This window comes from Borostomias antarcticus (assembly GCF_949987555.1).
Source record: "Borostomias antarcticus genome assembly, chromosome: 4".
NCBI lineage: Eukaryota > Metazoa > Chordata > Actinopteri > Stomiiformes > Stomiidae > Borostomias > Borostomias antarcticus.
In genome coordinates this window covers 14,726,193-14,733,613 of record NC_140237.1, presented here as the reverse complement: position 1 = coordinate 14,733,613, position 7,421 = coordinate 14,726,193, and the positions used below count along the sequence as shown (strand labels likewise).

The window sequence follows — 7,421 nt, the reverse complement described above, 5'->3', positions numbered from 1 at the left end:
TTTAGTGCTGGAGAGGATTCCTCTCGTCATGTCCTGATGACAGAGATGGTGGTGATTGCTGGTAAATACAGCTAATACCAACACAGGGGGAGGCAGGTCAGCCCATGAAGACTATCTCATTTCAGAGATCTTAACAAGGCTCCTTTAACCAGACTCCAGCCAAGCTTCACATATGACGTTTGGAATTTAGGTATTGACTCAACATGGGGTCTTGACTTAACATTGACTATTGACTTAACACAGAGATTCACTCTGTGGGATTATGACAGAAAGGAGCTAAAAAAAAATAATTTTAAAGGTTCAGTCAGAGTCCCTCCTCCCTCCTCCAGTCATGCTGAGTTGACAGCAGCCATGATTTACCCCCACTCTGTCTCTCAGATAGGGGTCTGCAGGCAACAGGAAGTGACCTCGTGCTTAACCCCTGACCCTGGCTAACTGGATCTAATACCTATTCTATTGAACAGGACACAGGGCCCTCTCTTCAACTGTCTGAGCGCAGGAGCAGATGGAGGATATCTCTCACTCTTCATCAATGGAGAACTGTTCCTTTCCATACCTATGAGGTCTACCTGACCTTCAACTAGAAAGGCCGGACCTGATGGTGTCCCTTACTGGTTCAGAGGGAACCATTCAATAATAATCTCATAATTTAATATCCAGCTGCGTAAAACAGGTCAGTCAACAACCACGGTGCAGACAAATGTTTACCCTGGCTTGGTTCCTCAGAACTAAGTTACAGTTTGGATCCTGCGGCAGTAGGCACCAGATTGGAAATGTTTGGCTTGTACCTTGGTCCGTCCCGTTAAAACAAGCTCCTACACCCTCTCACTCAATCTCTCGCCAGCTGGCAAACCTGTCTCCTCACTCACTCACACCCCTGATCTTTCTCCTACCGCTGACGCACCCTGAATACCATCCCCGGGCTAAAACTCTTCACTCTCACATCAGACCTCAGTCATACTGCTGTAGTCCCACATCAGAGCAAAATACATCCGAATTAAGGGGATGAGAATTTCCCTCTGATCTACTACTCCATGATATCATAACCGCTTGTTCGAGTCTTAGATTATACCTATCAGATTGTTCAAAGACTTGGAATCCATACAAGATAAATAGCGAAGCTGAATTCTAATTCTACAATGGTGGTAATTCTGAGGCACTGTCAGTATGAGTTTTAGTGCTTTTTTTTTACAGCCTTAGCTGTGAAACTAATCCTTCACATTTACACATAAATCTATCCATACAATCTGAGTAACATGTTACAAAGTAATGTCTGAAACATTATGTGAAGTACGATGTACATTCCTCTGTCTTAGTAGAGTAATATTCATGAAGGGGCCGGGGTTTTAGGAACAGAGGAGCTCTGTGTTCAAGATGTCCTTGAGAGGGCAGATGTGTGGTTAAAGAGTAAGCCCTTTATCAGCTGACTGAAACTCACTAATATTGGGAAAAGCTGCTCCCTTTGGCCCGTTGCATGTGTGTGTGTGTGTGTGTGTGTGTGTGTGTGTGTGTGTGTGTGTGTGTGTGTGTGTGTGTGTGTGTGTGTGTGTGTGTGTGTGTGTGTGTGTGTGTGTGTGGCCTATGCTACGTGGGCGGAATTTCTGCAGGTCAGACTCGGGCCGACGATCCTTGGCCCTGTCAGCACCGACGGGTCAACCATCCCATAGAACTGTCCATCACATGCAGGTATGTGCTAATATTTGCCCTGTCCATCAAACTCCGCGACCAACATGTTTCAACGGCTGGGTGGATGACCGGGAGAGGGGCGGGAACACCTGCGTCCAATGACAGGGCTTCTCACTCCCCCAACAAAGACTGCGCTCAGCTTCACCAACGCTCGGCGCTCAACACCTGCCACTTACTCACACCGTTTGATGTCAGTGTGATTTGGTGAGCACTTTTCCACAGGTTATGACTCTGGTAAAGTTGGGGGCGCCCCGGTAGCTCAATGGGCTGGGGCGCTTACCGTGTAAAGGCTAGTCCTTTCTGCAGCGGCGTGGGTTCGAATCTGGCCCATGTCCTTTGCTGCATGTCTTCCCCCTCTCTCTCTCTCTCCCACCTTTCCTGTCTGTCACCTACACTGTTCTATCGTAATAAAGATATCCTTTAAATCCTAAAAATAAGATGCCTTAAAAAAATATCTTAAAAATAAAAAGATTCCGGTAAGGTACTCGTGGCTCATCATGGCCAGACTGCTGTGAGCCTCCTGAGGAGCAGAGACTAACTGCCTGACGATACCGCATCCCTGTCGAAAAAAAACACAAGCAGCAGACACAATGGCTTCCATAAATAGAAGCAGTTAGCGTTCTAATTCTGTTCTCTCTTCCCAGTCTGCTATACCTCTCCACCGCCTCCCTGGCAGACAGCGCCCGCTGTTTCTGCTGATCAGCTCACCGGCTCCAAGGTTTTAGAAAACCACCACGGATCTCTCTCTCAGCCGAGGAGCCAAGAAAAGGAGGGAAGGGAGTTGAAACCTCGGCAGTTTCTCAACTCCTTCCAGACGTCACTGGAGAACGTGGCTGCACAGACCCAGGAACTGCACTCTGGCACCGGCCGTCGTCTTGGCCTCTTCCGAACAATCCGGTTCTATGAGACGACTAGATGTTTGGGACTGTTGGAAATCAGACAATGTCAGCCATGAGGCGTACGCGCGAGTGGGGGTTGAGTTACTGTGTAAATACCTGAGTACGGGAGAAGGAAGGACCCGTTCCAGACACTCCGACGCTAGCATAACATCATATGGTCTTCATAAAGCCTTTTACATGGACCCTGCATGTGATGTAAGGTACATGGGGCCTGTCGTCATGGAGCAAGCATGTAGTGTTTGGGTTGAGCAGAGCGAACATGAGATATGTCTCTGTTAACATGTAGGCTTCAGCGTGGGCCTTCCACCTGGATCTGCGGCTCTCTGGTCCTAATTATCAGGCCATACAGTCAGCTCTGCCTCACGTACAGGTCCCAGGAGAGGCTGGCTTTTGTCTCATTTTGACTTGAGTTTCCGTGCCAGTGTTGAGGAGCAACAGGGTTTCCTGAATGAAAGAGCGGTCCAGAGGACGTTCTGGCTGAGGGGCTGAGCTCCCGTCTCTTTCACTCCTCTATGGGCAGACAGAGGGCACCCCGGGTGGCCATGGCAGCTGCGCACACCCTAACACAATACCCACAAGGCCATGCCACTATAGCCCTGGCTCAACTCAACAGATGGAATCAGTTTTTGGAGACCCTTTTCATCGATATTCTCTTTCTTTCTTTCTTTCTTTCATTATTTGTTTAATTATTTCTTCCTTTCAGGCCCGCCCCCGCCCCCCGCCTCTTTCTCTCTCTTTCTTTCTCTCGCTCTCTTTCTCTCTCTCTCTCTTTCTTTCTCTCTCTCTTTCTCTCTCTCTCTCTTTCTCTTTCAGCTGTTTACAGTTTCCTGCCTTTTCGCGACAGTACCAGCAGACTTGCTCTTTGAGGAGCAGAGTGGGAGAGAGCTGTCTGCAGCCGGGTCCTGAGCAAGCACAGCTGTGGGATCTGCCATGTGGAAAACAGGCTTATGTCCACTGAGCCGCCTCAGGGAGGCTGGGCTGAGTGTCACTGATCTGAGATCTGACACACAGGCACTGACTTTACAAGGAAGTCAGGCAAGCAGGACAATAGATTATGGGTCTACTATCTCAGACACAGATAGTAGCTTATTTCCTGGGCTGAGAAACAATATTTGACAGGCGATTCCAGCAGCCGGTGGAACTTCCCCTCTCTGTGGTGCGTCTCGTCATGACCAGAGTGTGGCCATGCCCAGTGAGAGGTTCGGTAAGTAGTTCAGAACGTGCCAGTGACTGCGCCAGCTCGCGTTGTAACTTTGGTGCCAGCCTACCAGACCCTGCAGGTCACAGGACGTTTACATTACAAAGAGCCTTTACATGACGAGTGAGCCTGAAAGAATGCCACGCACCAGACGACCTGAATATCCACCGCCACCGGCGGTATTTGCTACCCTTAACTTCAAGGTGACAAGGATTGGTGCTATTTGAACAGGGGAAAGACGTGCAGTACACTCCCCAACTCCCTGAATAGAGGGAGTAGAGTTCAGCACACACCAACAGCAAATACAAGACCTCTCCCATCCCCTAAACACAAGAACAACGCCTGAGAGGAAGTGACTTCCTGTACTGAACGAGGTCCTGTGTTGACGAGAGGCTGGATGAACATGTGTGTGGTGCATACTGGGTAATCGTGGATATCCTTCAGGGATCATTAAGGTACCAGAAAGTATAGTTACAGTAAGTGAGCTAAACCTCTCTGAAGGCTCATCAATACCTCATAAACTAGAAAGTTAAACATAAGACGTCTGTACTGTATTTCCTGACTCCTGCTGTGGGTCTAAAATGTGAATTGCTGAGGTGAACTGGAGGCCAGGTCAAGGAAGAAGATGAGGGATATTGGAGGCACTGCATTGACTTTCAACATAAACATAAAACTCATTCAAAAAACAGACGTTTAACTGATTAACTGATTCTGATTGTCATACAGAGCAGGTTTTGTCCTTGTTAAAACCATCAAATTTATTATCCACTGCCTATGGGTCTACTAAGACATTTTAAAATTTGCGATTGACAGTAAGGTAGGTGACCTGGTAATTAATAACAGGTTATTCATATAGCCTAAAAGTATTTACCATCTTAAACTGAGTGGTAAAATGAGGAGTTACCGCCTACATTGTAGTGACTGTATATCAACTCAATATTATCAATCTTTTACAGGAAGAATCAAACAAAACAGGGAAGCAAGATGACATATTCAGGCATTCGGCCCATATTCTCTTCAGAGTCCAGACTGTTAGTGTTCACAGTGGATCACATGGACGCCTACGAGTCTCAGAACCACAGAGGCAGCCAGACAGATACACAACAACACGTCATTGTGGCTGCTCAACAGAGGCCCTGTTCAGTCCTGATCCAGTCTTCATCCACATAGGCTACCCCAGTTCTGATTATTGGCTGCAATGATCAGATCAGAACATTCCAAGTCCACATTCTGTAACGGAATGTGGAACAGGACAGACAGGGTCTGAATAGGGCCTGGCATTCTGTTCCTATCACTTATCACCCTCTATGATAATCATATAATTATGATATACCCACTTGGCTATGACAGACCGCATGGACGCGTGATAGCTCTTGGTGTGGCGACTAAGGTGAGTCTGACATGGCCATGCTGTAGCTAGACATCACCACCCACTGCCTGGGTACAGATTATTAAACACATCTGTCTGATAACGGCCGTTTAAAAGCATCTGTCGAGATCCTACCACTTTCTCCCCTGTTACGCAAGAGCGTAGCAGGGAGCAGAGAGGGGGGGCACCCGCAAGCCCTGGACAGGGAGCAGAGAGGGGGGGGCACCCCATCATTGTGCTGACTACCCAGTCCAGCAAGAAGGAGAGGTCATTGTTAGATGTGCACAATAGACACTCTGTTCAGGGAAAGTTCAAGAAAAAGAGCTAGCAGCTGCGGGGCCTGTACTTGGAGTGATAACAGGAGGTAGGCCTGCCCCTAGAAAAAAATCCCTGGCGGGGGAACTGCATCTTTACAGAGTGATGCCCCTCTGAGGGAAGAAAACCTCCAGTCCACAACTCTTGCCTGTTAGGACTTGGGGGGGGGTATTTTAATAGTGCTATTCTGAAAGTACAAGTAGCCTAGATCTCATGCTCACTAGATAACACTTGTTTTGCATTCGACCGCGTAACTTGTGGGCTATTATACATTAAGATACAACTTCACAACTGTATGGCTTTAAAATGTCATACTTCCAAAATGTTTAGTTTTATTTTTTACATTTTGGATGTTAAGTTTCATTGCATTACGTTTGCTATTTGATAGGTTACATCCGTAAAGGCTATCGCCGCTAAATTAACTTCTGCCAATACTGAACGATAATCATTTGGACACTTTTGTTGCAACCCGCTATATCGTGTCCGTAACAAAGTAACAAGCGAATCACATTACCTCAAAGTAGCGCCTCCCTTCCATGACGGTTTTCATATTTGGGTTTTCCAAACAACTGTAATTGAATCCCGTTAGTTAAATCGTAGGAAAACTCGAAGATTTGTCGGATACCTGCCGCTTCCTCTCAGGACTGGGAGTCATCTCGCTCCAACCCAAACTCTCTCTCTCTCTCTTTCTCTCTCTCTCTCTCTCTCTCTCTCTCTCCCTCCTTCAGCTGCATGAGAGCCGTGGGCTGGACTAGTTTCCATGGAAATGGGTTGCTTGCCCCCCAGCTCCCCTCTCTCAGTCCCACGAGTTTCCACAGGCTCCCTTGTCTATTGTCGGTGTCCAGCTGGTGGGGCCTAGCCTACGTCTCCCTGAGTTATGCGGTCTCGGGTGGGATTGTCCGATAGGACGTCGTGGTTCTGTCTGTCACTCACGCGTCTTCCACCACAAACCCTACACCATGACAACTTTGAAAATGCACCACGTGTTCCGATTTTTGAAAAGTGGAGCTCAGACATATCCCAAGGTGATATGATACTACCAACTTAATGTCATATTAATGTAATAATAGAGCCCCCTGTCCTGAGTCTAGTCCTGAAACACCTGTTAGCATATGTGGAACTGTGAGGGCCAGGCAGGAGCACAGATAAGAAAACGGAATACTTTTTATTCCACGTATTGGAATAAAAGGCAGACATGATTCTCTCAAGGATCAGCGTGTAAATGTCACTGTCTACTTGGTTTAATAGGAACGATCTGTCCATGCTAGGCCACCGTAGGGACTTTTCATGTATCTTTCCTAATAGCCTACTCTTACCAAGAGCACGTTTCTGAGAAAAACACGCGGTCCAGACTAAACAATACCCAGGAGAAGAGATGCCTGCTAGGAAGATCACCATAACCAACTATGCATCTGTTTTTCGCTTTCTTAAGTGTTGGTTACTTCCAAGTAAAATAGACTCTTTTAACAATCACTGTGGTTCAAGAAAGTCGACTGAATCATACCATGGTATGTGTGTGCCCTGACTTTGCCACTGTAAACAAACACATCTGCTTTGTACCTTTATGCAGAGTATTTTGTAAACTATTTCACCGCAAGACAACAGCATGGCATGTTGAGCAGGAGAGATAAGCCAGCCACACAGAGAAGCCCGACAGTACACCGGCAATTCAGGGAGCACGGAATCCCTCTCCCACAAAACATCGAGACTAAAATTAATTCCAGCATCTCCTCTCCACAGCAGAGATGCAGAAGATGAAGCAAGATCAGCATCAAGTCCAAGTCAGTCTTTCATTCAGTATCTGCGCAATTACAATGATCAATAAACAAACCTGACCTAGGCCCTACAGTATTGGCCCTAAACAACAAAACAACAACCATATTGTCACTATCTATCTATCTATCTGTCTGTCTGTCCGTCTGTCCGTCTATTTATCTGTCTGTCTGTAAAAATA

At 46.9% G+C, this 7,421-nt stretch overlaps 1 protein-coding gene across 1 annotated transcript in view; it reads right to left on the bottom strand.

Moving 5' to 3' along the window:
- Positions 1-6,315, bottom strand: part of dennd2b (DENN domain containing 2B) — a 29,544-nt gene extending 23,229 nt beyond the window's left edge. Inside the window, exon 1 of the mRNA XM_084437348.1 lies at positions 5,982-6,315. The gene's annotated coding sequence lies outside the window, so the exon portion shown is untranslated. The remainder of the gene's footprint in view (positions 1-5,981) is intronic.
- Positions 6,316-7,421: the final 1,106 nt, after the last annotated feature.